At 34.8% G+C, this 26126-nt stretch overlaps 1 long non-coding RNA gene across 1 annotated transcript; it reads left to right on the top strand.

Annotated features, from left to right (window-relative positions):
* The first annotated feature begins 7240 nt into the window (after window positions 1-7240).
* Window positions 7241-9700, top strand: LOC126685957 (uncharacterized). Its single transcript, XR_007643757.1, has 3 exons — window positions 7241-7384; window positions 8284-8380; window positions 9514-9700. It is a non-coding gene; the product is annotated as an uncharacterized LOC126685957 (long non-coding RNA).
* The last annotated feature ends 16426 nt before the right edge of the window (window positions 9701-26126 follow it).

Raw genomic sequence — 26126 nt, 5'->3', positions numbered from 1 at the left:
TCGTAATGTTTGTAAATGTTTGGCTTAAATCGCTAAAAAGGGGAAACAAATCAAACGTTTCACCTTTTTAGCAATTTAAGAGAAACGTTTACAAACGTCACAAAACAAATCCAAACGTTTTACCTTTTTAGCGATTGAAGTCAAACGTTTAAAACGTTACAAAACAAATCCTAACGTTGCACCTTTTTAGCTATTTTAACCAAACGTTTCACCTTTTTAGCGATATATTTAAGGCAAATGTTTACAAACATTGCAAAACTAATCAAAACGTTACCAAACAAATCCTAACATTTCACCTTTTTAGCGATTTAAGCCAAACGTTTACAAACGTTACGAAACAAAACCAAACGTTTCACTTTTTTAGCGATTTAAGCCAAATTTAACAATCGTTATGAAACAAATCCAAATATTTCTCCTCTTTAGCGATTTAAGCCAAACGTTTATAAACATTACGAAACAAATCCAAACGTTTCACCTTTTTAGCGATTTAAGGCAAATGTTTACAAACGTTAAGAAACAAATCCAAAAGTATAAAATGTTATAAAACCAATCCAAAACTTTACAAATCTTACGAAACAAATCGAAACGTTTCCCCATTTATGCCATTGAATCCAAACATTTTACCTTTTTAGCGATTTAAGCCAAATGTTACGAAACAAAACCAAACGTTTCACCATTTTAGCAATTTAAACTAAACATTTACAAACATTACGAAACAAATCCAAATGTTTCACCTTTCTAGCAATTTAAGACAAACGTTTACAAACGCTCGGAACAAATCCAAACGTTTGGATTTATTTCGTAATTTTTTAAATGTTTGAATTTATTTCGTGACATTGTAAACGTTTGACTTAAATCGGTAAAAATATGAAGCGTTTGCATTTGTTTCGTAACGTTTTAGACGTTTTGATTTGTTTTGTAACGTTTTAAAAGTTTGGATTTGTTTCATAATGTTTTAAACGTTTGGCTTAAATCGGTAAAAAGGTGAAATGTTAGGATTTGTTTCGTAACGTTTTAAACGTTTTGATTATTTTTCTAACGTTTGTAAACATTTGGCTTAAATATATCGCTAAAAAGTAAAACGTTTGGTTTAAATTGCTAAAAAGGTGAAAATGTTTTGATTTGTTTCTTAAAGTTTTAAACGTTTGGCTTAAATGGCCAAAAAGGGGAAACGTTTGGTTTTGCTACGTAAAGTTTGTAAACATTTGGCTTAAATCGCTAAAAAAGGGATATGTTTGGTTTTGTTTCGTAATGTTTGTAAACGTTTGGATTGGTTTTGTAATATTTAAAATGTTTGGATTGGTTATCGTAATGATTGTAAACGTATGGCTTAAATCGTTAAAAAAGGGAAATGTTTGGATTTATTTTGTAATTTTTGTAAACGTTTGGCTTAAATCAGTAAAAATGTAAAACCTTTGGATTTGTTTCGTAACGCTTGTAAATGTTTGGATTAAATCGCTCAAAAGGTGAAACGTTTTAATTTGTTTCATAACGTTTGTAAACGTTTGGCTTAAATAGCTAAAAGTATGAAACGTTTGGATTTGTTTCGTAACGTTTGTCTTAAATCGTTAAAAATGTGAAACATTTAGTTTTGTTTCGTATCGTTAGTAAATGTTTGGCTTAAATTGCTAAAAAGGTGATACGTTTGGTTTTGTTTTCGTAACGCTTGTAAACATTTAACTTAAATCGCTAAAAATGGCAAACGTTTGGATTTGTTTCGTAACGTTTTAAACGTTTGGATTGGTTTCATAACGTTTTAAACATTTGGCTTAAATCGCTAAAAAGGTTAAATGTTTGCATTTTTCGTAATGTTTTAAACATTTAAATTTGTTTCGTAACGTTTTAAACGTTTGGCTTAATTCGCTAAAAATGGGAAACGTTTTGATTGGTTTCGTAACATTTTAAACGTTTGGCTTAAATCGCTAAAAAGGTGAAACGTTTGGATTTGTTTCGTAACATATTAAACGTTTGGATTGGTTTCGTAATGTTATGAACGTTTGGCTTAAATCGCTGTAATACCCCAAAAGATTTAATTATTTAATTGGGCCACGTGTCTAGTTTGGACTCGCTAGAGTGGCGATATCGGAAAGATTTCAGAGAAGTTAAAATAAATAAAATTTTAAGTAGGTCGGTTTGGGGAGAGTAATTATGCGGAAATTAATGTTACATTTCAATTCTAAAGTTGGAATTGGAATAAAAAGGAAAAAAATTAAGAGAAGTCCAAAGTAAATTACATTGACCAAAGTGGTAATTTAGCCACTACGACTAAAAAAATTGAAATTTTTGATTTTGACAGGAAGGCATTAATATCGAGTTGTGTATTATTTATCGTATATAAATAATACGTATAAGTCATAATTAAAGTGTTAATTGATTTAGGTATGGACTAAATTGGACAAAAGAAAAATTTACAAGTTATTATGAAATAAGGAAAGAAGAGAAGGATCAAAACGAGCTTTTATCTATGATATATATGGTTATGAATATGAATCAGAGACGCAGAAAGAAGAATACAGAGAGAAGGAGAAAAATCGATCATACCGTCGTTTCGCCGCCGTTTCGCCGTTCGACGTCCGATCCGAGTGATTTTCGCGGCGATTTCTTCAGAATTGAAAGCTCTATCCATTCTAAACTTCGTTTCAAGGTCAAATGTTTGGTTTTGTTTCGTAAAAAGGTGAAATGTTTGTTTTGTTTCGAAACGTTTGTAAACGTTTGGCTTAAAAGCTAAAAATGGGAAACATTTAGATTGGTTTCGTAATATTTTAAACGTTTTGTTTTTTTTTTCCAGAATGGGAAACATTTAGATTTGTGAAATTTTTGTTATATTTTGCGAAACGTTTGAATTTGTGTTTTGTAACGTTTTAAACGTTTGAATTTGTTTCGTAACGTTTTAAACGTTTTGCTTAAATAGCTAAAAAGGCGAAGAGTTTATATTTGTTTTGTAATGTTTTAAACGTTTGGTTTTGTTTCAGAATCACTAAAAAGGTGAAATGTTTGGTTTTGTTTCGAAACGTTTGTGAACGTTTGGCTTTACCGCTAAAAATAGGAAACATTTAGATTGGTTTCGTAACGTTTTAAACGTTTGGCTTAAATCGCTAAAAAGGTGAAATGTTTCGATTTGTTTCGTAACATTTAAATGTTAGGATTAGTTTCATAACGTTTTAAACATTTTGCTTAAATCGCTAAAAAGGTGAAACTTTTGCATTTGTTTCGTAACGTTTTAAACGTTTGAATTTATGCTTCATAACGTTTTAAACGTTTTAATTTGTTTCGTAACGTTTGAAATGTTTGGCTTAAATCGCTAAAAAGGTCAAACATTAGGATTTGTTTCGTAACATTTTAAACGTTTTGCTTAAATCGCTAAAAAGGTGAAACAATAGGATTTGTTTCATAACGTTTTAAACGTAACGTTTGTAAATGTTTAGCTCAAATCGCTAAAAAGGTGAAACGTTTGGATTTGTTTCGTAAAGTTTCAAACGTTTGGGTTATATTGCTAAAAAGGGGAAACGTTTGGATTTGTTTCGTAATGTTTCTAAACATTTGGCTTAAATCGCTAAAAAGGTGAAACATTTGGTTTTGTTTCGTAACGTTTGTAAACAATTGGATTGGTTTTGTAACATATTAAACGTTTGGATTGGTTTTCGTAAAATTTGTAAACGTTTGGCTTACATCGTTAAAAAGGGGAAACGTTTGGATTTGTTTCGGATTTTTTGTAAACGTTTGGCTTTAATCGCTAAAAATGGGAAACATTTTGATTTATTTCGTAACGTTTGTAAACGTTTGGCTAAAATCGCTAAAATATGAAACGTTTGGATTTGTTTCGAAACGTTTGTAAACATTTGGGATGAACCGCTAAAAAGGTGAAACGTTTGGATTGTTTCGTAACGTTTTTAAACGCTTAGATTGGATTAGTAACGATTTAAACGTTTAGCTTAAATCGCAAAAAAGGTGAAACGTTTGGTTTTGTTTCGTAACGTTTATAAACGTTTGGCTTAAATCGCTCAAAAGAGGAAACGTTTGGATTTGTTTCATAACGTTTGTGAACATTTGACTTAAATCGCTAAAAATATGAAATGTTTGGATTTGCTTCATTATGTTTGTAAACATTTGGCTAAAATCGCTAAAAAGTTGGAATGTTTGGTTTTGTTTCATAACATTTCTAAACGGTTGGCTTAAATTGCTAAAAATGTGAAACGTGTAGATTTGTTTCGTAACGTTTGAAACGTTTGGCTTAAATCGCTAAAAGGGTGAAACGTTTTGATTTGTTTCGTAACATTTGTAAACGTTTGGATTAAATTGCTAAAAAGGTGAAACGTTTGGATTTATTTCGTAACGTTTGTGAACGTTTGGCTTAAATCGCTAGAAAGGGGAAACGTTTGGATTTGTTTCGTAGCGTTTGTAAACGTTGGTCTTAAATCGCTAAAAAGGTGGAACATTTGGATTTGTTTCGTAATGTTTTAAACGTTTGGATTGGTTTCGTAACATTTTAAACGTTTGGATTTCTTTGTAACGTTTGGATTTGTTATAAAAGTTTCAATTTGTTATGTAATGTTTTCAACTTTGGCTTAAATCGCTAAAAATGGAAAACATTTGATTTTGTTTCGTAATGTTTGTCAACGTTTTGATTAAATCGCTAAAAAGGTGAAACGTTTTGATTTGTTTCGTAACATTTGTAAATGTTTGGCTTAAATCGCTAATAAGGTGCAACTTTTGGTTTTTTCGCAACGTTTATAAACGTTTGGATTTATTTTATAATATTTTAAACTTTTGGCTTCAATCGCTAAAAACAGGAAATGATTGGTTTAATTGCTAAAAAGGTGAAACATTTGGATTTGTTTTGTAAAGTTTCGTAACGTTTGTAAACGTTTGATTAAATTGCTAAAAAGGTGAAACATTTGGATTTGTTTCGTAAAGTTTGTAAACGTTTGGCATAAATCGTTAAAAATGCGAAACGTTAGATTTTTTTCGTAACGTTTGTAAACGTTTGAATTTGTTTCGTAACATTTTAAACGTTTGGATTTGTTTCTAAACGTTTTAAATATTTGGCTTAATATGCTAAAAAGGGAAACGTTTGGATTTGTTTCGTAACGTTTGTAAGCCTTTGGCTTCAATCGCTTAGAAGGGGAAACGTTTGGATTTGTTTCGTAACGTTGGTACGTTTGGCTTAAAAACGTTTGGATTTGTTTCATAAAGTTTGGCTTAAATCCCTAAAAAAGGTGAAACGTTTAGTTTTGTTTCGTAAACATTTGTAAACGTTTGGCTTAAATTGCTAAAAAGGTAAAATGTTTGGTTTTGTTTCGCAATGTTTGTAAACGTTTAGCTTAAATTGCTAAAAGCGTTAACCGTTTTGATTGATTTCGTAACATTTTAAAGTTTGGCTTAAGTCGCTAAAAAGGTGAAACGTTTGGATTTGTTTCGTAATGTTTTAAACGTTTGCATTGGTTTCGTAACATTTTAAATGTTTGGCTTAAATTGCTAAAAAGGTGAAACGATTGCTTTTGTTTCGTAACGTTTTAAACGTTTGAATTTGGTTCGTAACATTTTAAGCGTTTTGTTTAAATCAATAAAAAGGTGAAGCATTTGCATTTGTTTCGTAACGTTCTAAACGTTTGGATTTTTTTATAACGTTTTATACGTTTGGATTTGTTTCGTAAGGTTTTTAACATTTGGCTTAAATCGCCAAAAAGGTGAAACGTTAGGATTTTTTTGTAACGTTTTAAATGCTTAGCTTAAATCACTAAAAAGGTGAAACGTTTGGATTTGTTTCGTAATGTTTTAAATGTTTCGATTAGTTTGGTAATGTTTGTACACGTTTGTTTTAAATCGCTAAAAAGGTGAAACTTTTGGATTTGTTTCATAATGTTTTAAACGTTTAGTTTAAATTGCTAAAAAGGGGGAAATGTTTGGATTTGTTTCTTGACATTTGCAAACGTTTGGTATAAATCGCTAAAAAGGTAAAACGTTTGGTTTTGTTTCGTAACGTTTTTAAATGTTTAGATTGGTTTTGTAACATTTTAAACGTTTGGATTGGTTTTCGTAACGTTTGTAAATGTTTGGCTTAAATCGCTAAAAAGGTGAAACATTTGGATTTGCTTCGTAATGTTTGTAAACATTTGGATTATGTAATATCCCATAAAAATCCTTAAAATTTTCGATGAGTTTCCGATTTCATTTTAGGATTTTTTTTATTTTCGTGGTTCATTTCGATTTAGGTTTGATTTAAAAATAAAAAGAAATCTTTGGGTTGTGGTTCAACAAAAAGATTAAACCGCACCCTTTAAATCAGGTCTCAAAAGAGACCTGATTTTTAAATGAAGTCTCGTACGAGACACGAGGTCTCGTGTGAGACCTTTGTATTCAAGGCCTGGTCTAGAATTTCGAACGAGACCCAGCCTTAAATGGCTGAGTCTCGTTCGAGAAAATCATTAGCTCATTTGAGCTTGATGACCGGCCCTCTTTTCACTCGATTTTAACCTAGATTCGCGCGGTATTTAAAAACGCTTTCTTAACAGAAACGCTTCTTGTAATACCCCGTATTTATTGGATTAATTGTATTATTTTAGCCAATTGGAGCTAAAATAAGGGAATTTTTGTAAATCAGGGAGGAAAGAAGCGTTTTGACGAGGAATGAATTTTAATAAAGTTGGACTATATTATTAGATTAAATTAATTAGAATTAAATTTTATCTCGTATTTGGATATCGAGATAAGCATGTCAGGATTTAATGGAAAAATTGGAGGAAATTTCCATTAAATAAAATAAATGATTTTCAAATGGATATTTAAATAATATCCATTAATTTTATTATTGGGATTATTTTAAGAGAATCCATAAATATTTGAAATATTATTTTTAAATACGAGTTTAAGCGCGACATATAAATTATACGGTTAAGTAATAAAATTTTAGGAAAAGGCAATAATTAATACTTTGGACTAGTAAAAGGACTCCGTATAATTTACTGTCGTTTGAAAAATTGGATTTAAGCTCGGCATAAAAACGACTTGGTTAATTGTAGAGATTGATTAATTATTTTGGATAAAACAGAAGTTAAAAAGGAAAAGAGTAAAATTAAAAGAAGTGAGGGATTAAAGGAATAATTAGCTAAACATTAGTTAAACATTAAACCATGATAAGAAGATAAAAATTAGAAGGAATGAAAAGGGTGAATGGTTTAAGTAAGGAATTCAAGTGGAATTTTTGCCAATCTGCATATGCAAATTTATACAAATGAATTGAGGAGCAGAGGCAAATACTTTCATCTCAGTTTTTGAAGAAATATTCGGCCAAGGAGGGTTTCTTCATTTCAATATTGTTTTGATGGTTTTCTTCACCAATTATTCAAAAATTCAATCCTCTATTATCCTAAGACTTCAATTCAAGGTTAGTATTTCAATCATGGCTGATTTTAGAAGTTTAATTATTAGGGTTTTTGGTAAGAATTATGAAACTTATTCAATTAAAGGTCCATTCTTAATCTCTAGGTGTTTGTATGAGGTTTAGATTGTTTGTTCATGGGCTATTTAGCATGCTTGATGATTGATGAGTTTCCAAATAAATTTCTTGAAAAAATCTTATGAACAAAAATCTGAAAATTAATGGAAGTTTGGATAATTGTTAGTTGTGTTTGGAGGGAAGTTAGGGATGAAGTATGGTGACCGGAAGAGACCGGTCAGGCCGTGGAGGCCTGACCCGTCTGCTCTGTTGAGCAGACACAAGTCTGCTCAACAAGAGCAGACCGGCTGCTCTTATGGAGCAGACCAGCCGGTCGCTACGGGTCCTTGTGTCGCCAAACAATTTTGGCTAAAATAGAGCGTTTTTGGAAATTTAAATAAATTGGGTTAAGTATAAAAACTAAGGCTGCAAATGGAAATTTTTAGACTTTAACAAGTGATTTTCAAGTGGGAAGTTAAAAGAGATTATGGCATAAATCAAATTCAAACCTAAGTGCTTGAATGTAAAATTTAAAGTGTTTTTAAGAGGGATTAAGATATTTTGTGAGTCGAATGAATCGAATTAAAATGATTTAGAATATTTAAGGTAAAGTTTAAAATAAAGTTTAAAAATTAGCTAAGTGTTAAAATTTAGGAGTTAAAATGGTTGGTTTACGGGATTTGTTAAGTGGAAAGTCGAATTGGTTAAATAAGTCCTTAAGAAGGAAAGAGTAAAAGAAATGGACTTAGAACCAATTCAAGCTTGAACGCTTGACTATAAACGCGAAATTTTGAAAGTAAAGTAGTTTACGAATTAAGATGTTAATTTAATATTTATTTGTATCATAGATTGTACGCGTATTTGGATTGGAGAAGTACAGAATTTGGAGGGTTAAGCAGCGGGCTATTTTATTTTGCTTTATGAAATTTGGATTAAGCGATCGAGGTGAGTTCGCGATTTACTTTCGTTATTATTATTTTTATATATAAAGCTACAAGTATTTGATTGAATGCTTTAGTTCAAGGACTTATATATTTACTTATAAAACTAATTCTAGTGTTATTAAAACTCCATTAAACTAATTAAAAAATATAAGTTATATCTTTTATTAATAATTTATTTTATGCTATCAACGATTAAAATAAGTTATATTTTGTTAAATGTTGCATACAAATAAAGTTAAATTATAGAATTTTACATTTTATTATATCATTGAATTATAATGTTCGTTGATTTTATTATGAGTATCATGGGGTAAAAATAATTATTGCCATATCATAGAAACGCCATCGAAATGATGCGTATCATTTTAAATAGCACGAAGCGTATAATAAAAATGCTTGTTTAATCTAAAAGTTTAAGGCTCATATGTTTGATATAGAAGTTTATACCGCTTTAATAAAGTACCTTTAATAGTTTTTATTAAATGTAAGCTTTATACATGAAATTTTATTAAACCCAATAAGTGATCCGGGGGAAACGAGCTGCCTATTGGGCGTCAATAGGCTGCGTGATCACCAGTACTGATACGAGTCTAGGCGTCTATGGTCAATGATTTGAAATGATAAATTGTGAATATCGATTGATTAAGGGATAAAGGAGGATAAAAAGAAATGTAATAGACACAAGGTAACTCGGTTGAACTATCTCGGGACCTGTGTCTAGTGGGTAACTCGGTCGAACTATCTCGGGACCCACAACTTGAGATTAAGTAGTGGCATGAGTAACTCGGTTGAACTATCTCGGGACTATGGCACGTGGTAGCGGATAACTCGGTCGAACTATCTCGAGACCCGGCCACTTGGACGAGACGATCGAAAAACAGTTATTGTCGATTATGTCCAGTAAGTTCATAGCACTTGGGTTTAGGGTTTCGAACGGATCTGATATTGGAAACTATTAATTTACGTTATAATTGTTTATATTTACTTAATCGTTTATTATTAAAATATGTTTGAATAATAAGTTTATTGTTTGAATATATAGTAAAGTATGTTTATCGTGAATGCGACCTTATTTTATTTATAATACCGTTAGTAAATTGTGAACTCACTCAGCGTTGTTTGATCCCCCAACAGTGTTTTCTTTCAGGATTATTATATGACGATATGGTCGAGCTTCCATTCGTTGTTCCGGAAGTCTCAGTTATGGGAGGTCATATTCTTCTTAGAGCTGCAGTAGTCATGATAGTAGACCTAGCCAGTAGCAAACGATTTATGTTTATTTTATACTGTGACATAATGATGTATTTTGGGAAAGTGAATTATCCAGAAATTTAATATATGGTTAATTGGTATTTTATACGGAGTGGTTTGTGTGTTTTCACAGGTGTGGTATATTAAGTTTACAGTTGTTATATTGCCGATTTTTTTTCAAAAACAAATTATTTAAGTTTTATAATGATTATTAAACGCGAAAAAAGTTTTTGGTAAATTTAGGCTTGCTACGGGTTTCGGAACCAAAATTCCCATTCCCTAGCGCCGGTCGCGGCCCCCGATTTTGGGTCGTGACAAAGGTGGTATCAGAGCAGTTGGTCTAGGATGTCATTGCTTTGGATGAGTTTACCTAGGAAACTACTGCAGCTTATAGGATTCGAGTCATGTCTTTTGCATGTTATCCTCTGTTTTTTTATCGTTTCAGCTTTCCCATTCAGGATATAAGCCTGCGATTGCTGTGTGTGATTGTGGGTGAACTAAATAATTAGTATGTATGCGACTCGGTGACTAGGCTTACGTATGAAGTAGTATATGGTGCGGGGATGCTATGATAAGCATACGTTATAAGTGTTGGAGGATGATTGACAGAAAGGCGTGGATTCAAAGAGGTAGAAGAACTTACCAAGTTACAGAGTTTAAGGTCTGAAGAACATACAAAGTTAAAGATTTATGATTTAAAGTTAATTGTTTAATCGGTTTTAAAAGCATAATTGTGCCTAGACCCGAGATAGAAATGCATTATTGTCATGACATGAATAGAACTGCATCACTACATACACATTAAATGGAAAGAATAATAAATGGATTCATACATTAGTAGGACATGCATCATGCTCATTTGGCTCAGGCAAGAGGTGAGTTGTGGCAACTCTTTGGGGATGAGAGACGTCATCACCCTAGAGCACAATTATGCTAATCTTTAAAGGATTTGAATGTAATTTTATGAAAGGGTCATTTTCTTTGAATTGTAAAGATGATTGCATTATTTTTAAAGAGATTTGTTTTAAAACGTAATTATACCCAGACCGGAACTCTGTAACGAAGATAAAATGCTCGAGGTTAAGCTGCAAACAACTCGCGAAGGAACAACGGATGTGCATTGGAATACAAAATGAAGATTTATGCTGTGAATATACAACGTTAGTAGTAGTCCAACGAACTATAGTGTGAGTAGAATAGTAAGGCGTATCAGTATAGCGATATATATACGAGTAAGCGATGAATTAGGATTTTCTTATTTGTAAATGAGGTGTTTAGGACATCATGCTATCAGATAATAGATATATAAAGGAAGATAACCAAACTTATTAAACGAATTGTATGACCGATGTAGTAGATTTACAAGACGATCTCTACTAATGAAAGAAACGAATTTTAAGCGATATCCGAGAATCGCCAGGATTAGTAAAACTAAATCTTTTGATGGAACCGTTGGATCTGTTTGACGTTGGAGTATGACATTCCTAAGAAAATCATTTAGAAATGAACTGCGGTGATTGTCAAACGAAGAGTTAGGCAACGGTGTTTATGAAAAGTATTACTAGAAGATTTATATGTATAGAAAGGACCAAGCTATAAGAATATATAGTATATTAAGAGTATTAATGGAAACTCTGTATAGATACGAATACTGTGAAGTATTTGGTTAATGAGGTTAAGAGACGGGGCATGTGCATTATACAGAGTAAGTTAAGAAGTTGGAATATCGGATCAAGAAACTACGGAAGGCATACATAGAAATGTATGAGAAAGGAATATGAAGTGTAAGATCATGAGACTTGAATCCGAATAGCAAAGAATGAAAGTTATAGTACGATAACTATAAAAGATTTTCGGTGACTCATAAAGGAGAACGTGAACGCTACATGTGAAAGGTTAACACATGTTTCATATTGCATATGGTATTAAATATATAGTTTGATTGTATATTAGGACCAACGAAAGAATCAAAGGACATTAATGTTTAAAGTATATAACATATTAAGGACGGAGGTAACCGGATAAGTACCTTGTGATGAGAATAAGATAGGAATAGCTTAATGCAAGTAAGAAAGGAAGAAAATGGTGTATAATGTATATGGAGAGATGCAATAGAGCTTAACGAGAAAGAAACATACATTAATCAATATAAGCACAAAGGTTTTAAGCAGCTGACATGAGAATTAACTATGTACGGGATGAGCGACAATTACGAAAGAATGATTCATAATAGTATTAATGGAAGAAGTGAGTTACATAAGGATAATAGATATGCTAAGGATAGATGAAAGATGATTCTCGAATCAATAGATGATGATGAGAACAATAAGGAATTAAAGGAGGAAGAAGAAAAACGTTAAGAAAGATGACGTCAAACTCTGGTAAACTTTAAAGTTTATGTGATGTGAGAAGGAAACATAAATTTATCATAAAGTATATTAGGAGATAATTGTTGAAAAAGATTGAAGTAAGGAAACTTCACAAGTACCAAATCTGTATTGTAGGTTAGTTAAATCCTATATGTGTTCTTGAACAATGAAACAGGATGGAAAGATGGTATATGAGTTGTAATACTTTAAGAAAGGGACAAACCATAAAAATAGATGTAGAAGGTCGTAATAGAAGAAGAGGCATGGAGGAATGAGTAAGCATGTTAGTTGTTGGCTTTAAATTATTAATGAGTTTATAGTATAGGGTTCAGGCGTCCGCAGAATGGATGTAGACATTTGATAAAGAGATTTCGATGGATTATTCAAATGGCAATGGAAGGTGAAGGTGAACGTAACTACGAACATTTCATATGGACTTTGGTTATATATCAAGTGGGATAATCCAAAACTTATAACTACGTTTGGACTAGTAGTTAATTTCAAAAAAGTTCAAAGAATTCAACTAAAGAAACTACATTTCAAATTAAGAAAAGTTTAGATGCCCGGGGTAGGTAGTTTGGACAAGCTTTCCGACCCCCTAACGCTTGTCAAGGTCAATTTGAATCTAAATGGAAATTGCAGAGAGAGTTGCAGAGAGTGCATTTAAAGAAAGTAATAAACTATTGGACGATTTTAAGCGATTGATTTAATGGTTTAAAGTTACCATTAAATAAACGACATTTTTGGAATACATTGACTTTGATAGAAATCATAATCTTAAAATTTTGACAATTAGAGTACCACGAATTCATTTATGGTTGAAGTATTAGTTCGTTTGTGTTTGGAACACGATGTTGTATTGAGATTGGTTAAAGTTATGGGATTTTATTTGATTTAGGATATGAAAATAAACATCTAAATAAGTGATTAAGATAGCTACTTTGGAGGCAATTTTGAGCGTGTTCGCGAAAACTTTCACAAAGATTTTTAATAACACGCGAAGAGGGTATGTTGGAAAGGATAACGAAAAATCCGGATTGATCTCGGAAAACAAGACCTGCCTTTGGCAAGCAGGCAAACATATACCCTTAAGTAAGATTATGAATTAAAGGTTAAGTACATTTTAAAGCTAATTTAGGAAAGCCACTTCTTTATCAATTTCCGATCCCAGGAAGTGTTATTTTGGACTTAAGATCAAAATAAAAGTTGTAGACGGTGTTGCATAGAATAAATTTCAAGTGATAAATTAAAATTTGGACAGATTCTAGACGTTGTTTTTGTGGCCTGAAGTGGGCTAAACACCTAAACTTATAAAGTTAAGAAAAAGCGATTTTTAGTTAGTTTGGAAAACTAACGACGTGATACATGGATAACATAAAAAAAAATAAGTATAAGTTTTAGAAAATCATAGAATAAAATATTGTATGAGATTGTACCTTAAGGAAGCGACGGAAGTAATCAGCATAAAAAAAGCGATATTAAAATAATTTGGACGATAAGTATTATAAGAAAATTCGAGGACGAATTTTTTTTAAGGGGGGAAGAATGTAATACCCCGTATTTTTGGGATAAGTATTTATTGGATTAATTGTATTATTTTAGCCAATTGGAGCTAAAATAAGGAAATTTTTATAAATAAGGAGGGAAGAAGCGTTTTGACGAGGAATGAATTTTAATAAAGTTGGACTATATTATTAGATTAAATTAATTAGAATAAAATTTTATCTCGTATTTGGATATTGAGATAAGCATGTCGGGATTTAATGGAAAAATTGGAGGAAATTTCTATTAAATAAAATAAATAATTTTAAAATGGATATTTAAATAATATCCATAAATTTTATTATTTGGATTATTTTAAGAGAATCCATAAATATTTGGAATATTATTTTTAAATACGAGTTTAAGTGCGACATATAAATTATACGGTTAAATAATAAAATTTTAGGAAAAGGCAATAATTAATACTTTGGAATAGTAAAAGGACTCCATACAATTTACTATCGTTTGAAAAATTGGATTTAAACTCGGCATAAAAACGACTTGGTTAATTGTAGAGATTAATTAATTATTTTGGATAAAAGAGAAGTTAAAAAGGAAAAGAGTAAAATTAAAAGAAGTGAGAGATTAAAGGAATAATTAGCTATGTTATTTATTAGTAATAAAAACAAACATGAGGAGGATGGTTAATTTAAAAAGAAAAGGAGAAGGATTTAGTTAAACATTAAACCATGATAAGAAGATAAAAATTAGAAGGAATGAAAAGGGTGAATGGTTTAAGTAAGGAATTCAAGTGGCATTTTTGCCAATCTGCATATGCAAATTTATACGAATGAATTGAGGAGCAGAGGCAAATACTTTCATCTCAGTTTTCGAAGAAATATTCGGCCAAGGAGGTTTTCTTCATTTCAATATTGTTTTGATGGTTTTATTCACCAATTATTCAAAAATTCAATCCTCTATTATTCTAAGACTTCAATTCAAGGTTAATATTTCAATTCATGGCTGATTTTAGAAGTTTAATTGTTAGGGTTTTTTGTAAGAATTCTGAAATTTATTCAATTAAAGGTCCATTCTTAATATCTAGGTGTTTGTATGAGGTTTAGAGTTTTTAGTCGGGTTAGACTTGGGTCACCCGACAAGTGAGATTAGCTTGGTAGTTATTGGTAACTCGGCTAATCCACTATTTGAAAATTTATTATTATTTAAAGATTATTAAATAATATTTGTTAATCGGATCTTAAGCGAGAACTCAGTAGACTTATATTAATTGGGCTTTATTACCTAATGGATATTTTTGTGTTGTTCTGGATTGTTTATTCCGACGTGTTATTTGTTCTAGTCCTATGTGGTGTCTAGTACTCTCTAGAGTTAGGGTCTGTTTTTAATAATTATTTTATTTGTCTAGACCCGTCTATTCTTCGTGCTCCAGAGGCAAACCAGGAATAGTTGCTTGCCGGTTATCACGTGGATTAGCAAGCTGTGAGTTTGTTGTACTTACTATTTACCGCTTTATTAAGTAAATTGTTATTTTAGTATTAAATATATATACTGTACATATATTTCGAACTGTTTTTATATTATGGCTCTTAGTTGGAACATGCTACCTAATGGGCATCATTAGAACTGCGTGCGCACCAGTAATGATCTGGGTAAGGTATATATGGAAATGTGGTAACTCGGTGTGAGCGTAGCTCTCGGGACCAAATAGAGTAACTCGGTGTAGCACAGCTCTCGGGACTCTGGATATGGTATAAGTGTGGTCAGTGGTAACTCGGTGTAGCTCAGCTCTCGGGACCAGACCTATTGGATTATTTTTATTATTTTAGAATTGTGGATTAGGGTTCCAACTATTATTCATAATATCGTTATTAAATGTTTTAAACGGTTTTAAAGGTTTTCCACTTAATAAATATAAATAGTGGTATAAACTCATCTCAGTATATCTGACCCCGTTGTTTTCCCAATTTTTCCCAGGGTTATGATCTGAGAGAGTCTGGTGATCTCCGCATTTACTTTTCCTCGAAGGTTCCATTTATTTTAGTAGAACTATCAAACTATTTTATTCTTAGACCGCGGTAGTTGACTAGACGTCTTTATTTTTATTACAGTTGTTTGTCGGATTGGTTCGACTAGACATATTTCTTTGGCATGTTATATGATTATTCAGGATTATTTATATTATGCCTATTTACAACTCAGTATTGGAAAGCATGTTATATTTAAATGTTGAATATTATAACTGCTAGAATTAGGCTGAAGTCTCGGTTGCCCCCCGAGCATTGGTTTTCTTGCAGGTTTATTATAATTGTATGTTAACCGAAAGGCTAGCTACGGGTTTTGGTACTACATTACCCATACCCTAGCGCCGGTCACGATTCATGAAAATGGGACGTGACAAACTTGGTATCAGAGCTTTGGTTTCTAACCAAGGCCAATTGCTTGCTATGTGTTTACTCTGTTAAGTATGGTTGTGTCTTAGGAAATACTGCGGACATAGGTTTCTGTCATGTCTTTAAAAATGTCATCTTTTGATTTTAAAACATTCTTCCTACACCAATAGGATTGTGTCAAGTCGGTCATTATATGTTGATTTAATGTTTTGATAGTTGCTGTTATTTAACTTGGGTGAACATTTTAATGCTGTTGATTTCTCGGGAAATCCTAATTGTTACTTGTTTAGTTTCATACTTGGGTATGAATTATGTGTTATTTAAACTGTTTTTGTTCAATCCTTAGGATATGGACAACGTTGTTCGTACTCGTGCTCGTGTTGTGGCAGAGCAAGAAGCTGAGGCAGATGATGCGATTTCCATGGAAGTCGATCAGAACGTACCACCAGTTCAGGCGAATGTTGGACGTGGTAGAGGTAGAGGTGCTGGAAGAGGTAGAGGTGCTGGTAGAGGCAGAGGAGCTGGTGCTGGTAGAGGTGAAGTTAGAGGACGTGGTGCAGCAGGTGTTCAGGCACCGAATGTGCAGCAGGCACCGGAGGTGCAACAGGAACCAAACATGCAGGCGTTTGACTTCACTACGTTCTTGGCTGGTATTGTCGAGATGCAGAACAACTAGGCTGTTCTACAGAATCAGTGTATTGTATCGGGTCAGTTAGCGCAGCAACAACAACCTCAGGCTGGTGCTGTAGCTGGTATGGGTGGACTTGCTGGTGTCGATCACATTCCGACAGACAGAGAGATGGTGATGACCTACACGAAGTTGACTCCGACTTCATTTATGGCACAGGGATGCTCTTGACGTTTTGGAGGAGTTTGAGTACAACAGTCAGAGGATTCAAGCTACTTCTCGTCACTCAGTGATACTTGTGGAGATGTCGCTGAAGGGTCCAGCGAAGGACTGGTTTCGCGATAACATCAGGCCACAGATGGCTACATTGACTTGGGCTGAGTTTGTGAATAGGTTCAGAGGTTACTATCTACCCTTCTCTATTACTGAGAATTTCAGAGAAAAGCTGCTAAATTTGAAGAAAGGGGATAGATCAGTGACAGACTACACTATCGAGTTTGTCCGTTTGGGGCGGTTTGTTACAGATCTACAGGGTGATCGAGGGCGAGTGAACGACCGCTATGTTAGGGGTTTAGGCTCGAAATTTCTTCCTTTGCTGATAGTGACAAACATGGAGTTCGCTCGAGTAGTGGATAGTACTCGACGGATGGAGAATTCATTGATTCAGTTTGGGACGATATCTAACCCTTTCCAGAATCAGAAGGGAAAGAGTGATCTTCCTAGTGGGGGGCAACAGGCCCCAGCGCAGCATGGTAGTGGAAACTACTACAGTGGCTCTTCTCAGGCAAATAGGGGGAGTCGTCGTACGCACAACAAGGGGAGGCATAATACTAGAAGTTCTCCGTACAGTTCTTGTAGCAGTGGGAGTAACCGTGGTTCAGGACGCGGGTACAGTGGTGGATTGAACATTCCGTTCTGCCAGAACTGCAGACGCAGGCACTATGGTCAGTGCCAGTTAGCTCCTGGAGGTTGTTTCTCTTGTGGCCAGCCGGGTCATTTCTCCAGGGAGTGTCCGACATCTGGGCAGCAGATGTCTAACTCCAGTGTGGCGCAGTCGTCTTACCAGCAGTAGAGACCTGCGTTTACACAGTCTGTAGGGTATTCTCAACCTGTAGCATCTTTTGGTGGCCAGCGGGGCCGTGGTTCTGGTGACAGAGGTTTTGGTGGTCGTGGTAACGGTGGTAGAGGTTCCAACGGTTATTGTATTGGGCAGAGGTCTCAACAGCAGCCGCAGGGTCAGGCTAGAGTATTCACACTTACTCCTCAGGATGCGCGTGCATCAAATGCTGTGGTGCAAGGTACCATTCCGATTTCTTTTACTAATGATTTGGTATTATTTGATGCGGGTGCAACCCATTAGTTTGTGTCTACGTGCTTTGCTGGGAAATTGGGTATTGCACCATCTATTTTGAATGAACCTCTAGCTGTGTCTACACCTATGTCTGAAGGTGTAGTAGTGGACGTCGTTTATCCTTCTTGTCCAGTGGTTATTCAGGGTAGAGAATTATGTGCTGATTTGATTCTGCTTGACGTTCTTTCTTTTGACGTGATTTTGGGGATGGATTGGCTATCGCGCCATTATGCTTCTATTGACTGTCGAGGGAAGTCAGTCGAGTTTAGGATTCCAGGTGATCTACCTTTTTCCTTTCAGAGGGAAAAGGCAGAGGCACCTAAGAATCTGATTTCCGCCATCAAGGCGAAGCGGATGTTAGGCAAGGGTTGCCAGGGTTTTCTTCCTGTGGTTCGTGATTTGGAGGCTGATAGTGGTGATATGCATAGGGTTCCGATAGTGAACGAGTTCACTGATGTGTTTCCAGAGGAATTGCCTGGATTACCACCTAACCGTGAGATTGAGTTTTGCATTGATGTGGTTTCTGGTACAGCTCCGATGTCGATACCTTCGTATCGGATGGCTCCTGCAGAGCTAAAGGAGTTGAAGGACCAGTTACAAGAGTTGTTGAATAGCGGATTCATCAGACCGAGTACTTTTCCATGGGGTGCTCCAGTTCTGTTTGTGAAGAAGAAAGACGGTTCCTTTCGACTGTGTATCGACTACAGACAGTTGAACAAGGCTACTGTCAAGAACATATATCCTCTTTCTCGCATCGATGATTTATTTGACCAGTTGCAGGGTGCGTAGTGTTTTTCCAAGATTGATTTGAGGTCTGGGTATCATAAACTTCGGATCCGTGATGTAGATGTGCCTAAGACTGCTTTTCGGACTCGTTATGGACATTTTGAGTTTCTGGTTATGTCCTTTAGTCTGACGAACGCACCAGCAGCGTTTATGGATATGATGAACAAAGTGTTCAAACCGTTTTTAGATCAATTCGTCATCGTTTTCATTGATGACATTTTGATCTAGTCTCGGAGTGCGGAGGAGCATGCTTACCATTTGAGGACTATACTACAGACGTTGCGTGCGCATCAGTTGTATGCTAAGTTCTCAAAATATGAGTTCTGGTTGGATCAGGTTACCTTTCTAGGACACGTAGTATCGAAAGATGGGATCAAGGTGGATACGAAGAAGATTGAGGCGATTATGGATTGGCAGAGGCCGAGGTCAGTTACCGAGATTAGGAGTTTTCTGGTTTAGCTGGCTACTATCGTCGGTTCGTGCAAGATTTCTCCAGAATATATGCACCGTTGACTAAACTGACACACAGAAGGGTGTTAAGTTTGAGTGGACTGACAAGTGCGAGGCGAGCTTTGAGAAGCTCAAGGAGATTTTGACTACAGCTCCAGTTTTGGCATTGCCTTCTGGCATTGACGGTTTCACAGTGTATTGTGATGCGTCTCAGATTGTTTTGGGTTGCGTTCTGATGCAACATGGACATGTGATTGCCTATGCTTCCAGACAGTTGAAGAACTATGAGGTGAATTACCCTACTCATGATTTAGAGTTGGCGGCGGTGGTTTTTGCACTAAAATTTTAGAGGCAATACTTGTATGGTGCTACTTGTGAGATTTTCACTGATCATAAGAGTCTGGAGTATATCTTTGATCACAGAGAGTTGAACTTGAGACAGAGGAGGTGGCTAGAGTTGCTGAAAGACTACGACTGTACTATTCAGTATCACCCTGGTAAGGCTAATGTGGTAGCCGATGCGTTGAGTCGCAAGTCTTCGGGCAGTTTGGCTCATATTTCTGATAGACCCATGGTTAGAGAGTGGCACAGTTTGATAGCTACAGTTTTCAAGTTTCGCTGGCTGGTTGTTTGTTAGCACAGTTGCAAGTGTAACCTGTTTTGATTGATCGGATCAAAGCTCTACAAGCTGAGGATCCACAGGTGAAACGGATTATTGAGGAGGTTCAGCAGGATGGTAATTATGAGTTTACTTTTGTGGATGGTGTTCTGAGACATGGTTCGAGATTGTGTGTTCCGGATTCAGATGGTTTGAGGGACCAGATTCTGGAAGAAGCGCACAAGTCTTCTTATAGTGTTCATCCGGGTTCTACTAAGATGTACTATGATCTTAAGGGTACCTACTGGTGGAGCGGGATGAAGAAGGATGTCGCTGAGTATGTTTCTAAGTGTCTGACTTGCCAGCAGGTGAAGCTGGAGCATCAGAGACCTTTTGGCTATCTGCAGCCACTACCTATTCTACAGTGGAAGTGGGAGCGGATTGCCATGGATTTTGTGGTTGGTTTACCACGTACTCGACAGGGGTACGATTCCATCTGGGTGATAGTTGACCGTATGACCAATTCAACTCATTTCCTTCCGATCAAGGTTTTGTATACTGCTTCGAGGTTGGCTCAATTGTACATCGATATGATTGTTAGTTTGCATGGTGTACCGGTTTCTATTGTGTCAGACAGAGGTGATGTGTTTACTTCGAGGTTGTGTAAAGCGCTACAGGAATCTTTGGGTTCTCAGTTGGATTTCAGTACAGCTTTTCATCCTCAGACTGACGGTTAGTCTGAGAGGAATATTCAAACGTTAGAGGATATGCTCAGGATGTGTGTTCTCGATTTTCATGGTAGTCGGGATGCTCATTTGTCGTTGATTGAGTTTTCTTACAACAAGAGTTATCACGCGAGTATCGAGATGGCGCCGTATGAGGCTTTATACGGGCGCAAGTGTAGATCTCCTATCTGTTGGGAAGAGGTTGGATAGCGTAAACTCTCGGGAGCAGAGATTATTCAGATTACCTCAGAGAAGGTACTGTTGATAAAACGGAGGCTAGAGACTGCTTATAGTCGGCATAAGAGATATGCTGATCCGAAGAGAAAAGACATTGAGTTTCATGTTGGTGATTTCGTGTTTCTTTGGGTTTCGCCTATGAAGGGCGTGGTTCGTTTTGGTGTTAAAGGAGAGTTGGCACCGAGGTATATTGGTCCTTACGAGATTTCAGAGAGGATTGGAGCTGTGGATTATTATCTGGTTCTGCCGCCAGACATGTCTTTAGTGCATCCTGTATTTCATGTTTCTTTGTTGAGGAAGTGCATTTCTGATCCTTCGCACGTGACTGTGCCCCAGAGCGTTGAGATTGACCATGAGTTATCGTATGAGGAACAGCCAGTTGAGGTTGTTGATACGCAAGTGCGTAAATTGCGGAACAAGGAGATTCTGATGGTCAAAGTTCTCTGGCGCAATCATTCTGTAGAGGAGTGCACTTGAAGACCGAGTCGGATATGCGGAATAGCTATCCTTTTATTTTTCTGTGAGGTACGATGTTTTGTTATATGTGATTTTTTTGAGTTTATTTGTGTTACGTGTTTTAGTGCCATTAATTGGTTATCGTGTTAAATTCGAGGACGAATTTTTCATTAGTTGGGGAGAATGTAATATCCCGTAAAAATCCTTAAAATTTCCGATGAGTTTCCGATTTCATTTTAGGATTTTTTTTAGTTTCGTGGTTCGGTTCGATTTAGGTTCGATTTAAAAATAAAAAGAAATCTTTGGGTTGTGGTTCAACCAAAAGGTTGAACCACACCCTTTAAATCAGGTCTCAAAAGAGACCTGATTTTTAAATGAAGTCTCGTACGAGACACAAGGTCTCGTACGAGACCTTCGTATTCAAGAGAGTCTCGTTCGAGAAAATCATCAGCTCATTTGAGCTTGATGACTGGCCCTCTTTTCACTCGATTTTAACCTAGATTCGTGCGGTATTTAAAAACGCTTTCTTAACAGAAACTCTTCTCCACACTTCACATAAACCCTAGCTGTCACCCTCTTGCTCGTTCTCTGCGAAACGAAGCTGAAATCGTCATCCAAACTTGCTGCCCCGGTAAGTTGTGTTAATCCTTTGAATTCAGTTTTTATCTATAAACGACATCTCCGTAATTTGAATCGTTCTCCTTCGTTTCTAGATCAAAATTGATTCTTTTCAATCCCGGAGATTCTAGACTCACGTATCTACGTTTCCCTACCTCGTTTTCGCAAAACGGTACGTGATCGACCTCGTTTCAATCGCCGTACGGTTTCCGTTTTAAGTTTGTAAAATATGTTTTTATATAGAATTCATCACTGCCGATTGTTTTTTAATGTCCTAGGCTATGATTATGATCGTTTAAGGTTATGTAGCATCCTTGTTTGTTTAGTTAACAAAATTGGTTGATTTATGTCATGACCGTTGTATCAAATTGCCGTTTGGTTCTTCGTCGAATTCACGAAGGTTTTGCCGATTAGTTCTTGCTTTTGTTTGAATTGTTATTAAGTTGTTTTTTGATTATTGTTGTTGGATTGAATTAGGAAGCTTTGATTCCATGAAAGGTTGAGTTTGTAGTTCTGAAATGGAGTTATGGTTGAGAGTAATGGTGGCGGGGATGATTCTTTTTGAATGAAGAAGAAGATGGTTAAGACCATTAATATCACCATAATATTATACTTTAAACAAATAAATGCTTGAGGTTAATTGTAACTAGATTTGTTGTTAATATTAATTTCCAAATCTCTATTGATTTATGAATTTAAACGATAAGTGTTTTACAAACTTAAGTCAATATAATTACTCGGGTAATTATATTTGTTTTTCGAATATCAAGGTGGCTAAATTACAACTTAGTCCTTGAATATATTTTTTTAACTTATTAAGTTATTGGTTATAATGTTATATTTGATTTTGAATTATAATAACTATATTAAATTTTGAATATCAAACTGGCATGAATTTGGCCAAATTACAATTTAGCCCCAAAACGTTTTTAAAACTTATTTAAGTAAGTTTTGGATTAGTAACTTTATATTTTGTTTTAATTAAAAAAAAGTTATTATTTTGATTTTAAATATCAAATTGGCTAAAGTACAGTGTAGTCCCTAATTGGCTAAAGTACAGTTTAGTCCCTAAGCTTTTATAAACATAAAATGATTAGATTTTTGGGTTGTAACTTGGCTTACTTGAAATTGAAGTTATTGAGTTCTGCTTTTAAAATGGATTATTATTTTATCAAATTATTTTATAAATATAAACTCGGGTTTATATTTGATAAACGTTTTGAGTCGGGTTAGACTTGGGTCACCCGACAAGTGAGATTAGCTTGGTAGTTATTGGTAACTCGGCTAATCCACTATTTGAAATTTTTTTATTATTTAAAGATTATTAAATAATATTTGTTAATCGGATCTTAAGTGAGAACTCAATAGACTTATATTAATTGGGCTTTATTACCTAATGGGTATTTTTCTGTTGTTTTGGATTGTTTCTTCGGACGTGCTATTTGTGCTAGTCCTATGTGGTGTCTAGTACTCTCTAGAGTTAGTGTAATACCCCGTGTTTTTCCGGCTTGTTCCGATGATTTTTTCGATGTGTTTCGGGTTGGTCCTTGGTGGTTTGGCTCCTTGAAACCATGGTTTGGTTTTCATAACCTTCGGTGTGTTGTTTTGATTAGGTTATGAGTTTTATCGAATAAGTGTTTATGTGTTTTCCTAATATGACATGCTTTATTAAAATGTCCATATATCCGAATTGCACCGTCGGATCGGGCTGTCGTTCCGATATGTTGTTCCTGAGAGGGTTTACTAAAATCTGGTCGGTCGGATCGTGTTTTATTGAGTTCGCGGGCGCGAACTATAGTTAGCGGTCGCTAACTAATGCTGTTGAAGTTCGCGGGTGCGAACTATACTTAGCGGGCGCGAACTTGCACTGTTCAGTTCGCTGTTTTTCTATTTAAAGACTCCTTATTCGACCTAAACTCTTTTCCTTCGAGTTTTAAAACTCTAAAACTGCTAGAGTCATATTCTAACTCATTCCTATCAACATTCCTCTCAATTTTAATCCTTGGTAAGTGTTTGTAATCTTTCCTTTGTGGTTTTATCTCTAGTTCTTCAATTCTAGAAATTCTAAATCCTATATCCCTATATGTGTGTGGTTGTAGGCTGATTTGAGTTGATTGATTTCTGGGTGTTATAGTTCTTAGTCTAATCAAGAGGTATGTTGTTTTAATCCCTTCTTATGTGGTGTAGAGATTGCTAGATTGTTGTATGAATCTATACTTGGGTGTTTTGGCCTTATATTTTCTGTTTTGCTTTGATTTCAAATTCTGGAAATAATCTTTGTGTATTGGTTGTGATTGATGGATGTTGGCTATACATTGGATGATTGGAATACTTGTTTGATTGAAGGGTTATATGGAGTTTTTGTCGTTCTTGATTTATAATTCTGTTTTAAGCCTTTATTAAAAATCTGGAAATTTCAAAGTAAATGAATCATAGGTTGTTAGATGTTTAACAATACATTAGAAGATTAGAGGAATCGTTTAAATGAAATAATGTATCACTTGGGTTAAGTTGTGGAATTGAATTCTGTTTTGAACTATAAACTAAAAGCTGAAAATATTATTTTAAAGGTTAAAAGATTGTTAATGGAAAATTCCTACTTTGGGTGATTGGAGATAATTGACTAAGGCTAGATTATATATTAAATGTGGTTTTAATTGAAATAAATCGTTGTTTTAAGAATATTTACATATGATTGGAAATTGTTTGAGTATATAAAGGATGTTAGTTTACCTTGGGTTATTTTGATAACAAATTATTGTTATGGTTTAAGGTAGAATTGTTTTACGATGGTTTTAAAGGCTATGTAAGTGCATAGTTCAGATTTGGGTTCATTATTTCAATGTGTTTTGAAATCATGTTTATTTACACTTAATGTGTTTTAATTGAGAAGTATGAACTCCGGGTGGAATTGTCAAGTGTTGACAATATATTGGTTATTATTGCTATTTGTTGTATTGGTTTGATTTTGGTTAAGCTTATAGTGAGTTCCTTGTTTTCAAATACATTGGTTTGGTTTTAAAGGATTTAACATTGGATTTTACTCTGGTTGGGTCGGGTTAGACTTGTGTCGCCTCACATGTTGTGTTAAGCATATAGTTGATATAGGGCTAACACACTACTCTGGGATTTCTTGGATTTCGAAACGGTGGTGTTGAATTACATTACTCTGGATTATTTTTTTTGAAAACGAGAACTCACCTAAGCTTAACTGGTTACTGAATTGGTTGGATGTATCTGTACCTTGACTTTGGGATTACTTGTGTTGCAGATGTTGTTCTTTGGTTGTGTTTGAGATGCTAGTCCTATGTGGTGTCTAGTGATCTTAGAGTTAGGGGTTGTTCAGATTTTAACTTATATATTGTTTTAGACCCGTCGACTTCTCGTGCTTCGGAGTCTACGCAGGGTTAGCTGTTTGCCAAGATTCACGTGGATAGCAAGCAGTGAGTTTGTAGTGCTATTTACCGCTTTATTAAGTACCACAATTTATTTTAATATTATAAATGCTTTTGAACTGTTTTAAGCGATTATGGATCAGGATTGAAACGAGCTACTCGATAGGCTTGTATCGAGACTGTGTGCACCGGTAAGTACTCTGGAAAACGGCAGACTAAAGTCTTGTTTACGCTGGTATATATATATGACGAGGATTTTTTCTCGTCCACTCTGGGTTTATCGGTATGCTATGTCATACTTACGGTGGGATCATTTCAATACTGTTTTCCATAATCATACTATATTAGTATAAACTGTTTTGATTTAAGGGTTTTAAACTTAATAAATGTAAATAGTATTGCGAACTCATCTCAGTATATCTGACCCCGTTGTTTTCCCAAATTTTCCAGGTTTATGATTTGAAAGTTGGTCTACTCCGATTCTTTTGATTCCTCGGAGGTTTTTATGTTATTTAAACTACTTTCTGTTTTCGAACTCTTAGACCGCAGTAGAACTAGTTTATACATTACTTATTAGTGCACTTTGGGATTGTCGATTTGATCGACTATTTATTATTGGCATGTTTACTCTGGAATACTTTATTATTATATTTAAGGCATGCTATTGAGCATTTCAGATATTTAAGTTATTTATATTAGAACTGTAATATAAATTGCTAGACTTAGGTTGGAGTCTCAGTTGCCCCCGAGCATGTTTTCTGCAGGTTTAAATGTTTATTTGATTTTCGCAAGGCTTGCTACGGGTATTGGTACGACCATACCCATACCCTAGCGCCGGTCACGATTCATGAAATTGGGTCGTGACAGTTAGGGTCTGTTTTTTATAATTATTTTATTTGTCTAGACCCATCGATTGTTCGTGCTCTAGAGGCGAACCAGGATTAGTTGCTTGCCGGTTATCACGTGGATTAGCAAGCTGTGAGTTTGTAC

Source organism: Mercurialis annua, linkage group LG6, assembly GCF_937616625.2.
Source record: "Mercurialis annua linkage group LG6, ddMerAnnu1.2, whole genome shotgun sequence".
NCBI lineage: Eukaryota > Viridiplantae > Streptophyta > Magnoliopsida > Malpighiales > Euphorbiaceae > Mercurialis > Mercurialis annua.
Note: the sequence above shows the minus strand (reverse complement) of the source record. Positions and strands in the feature narration are given on the sequence as shown.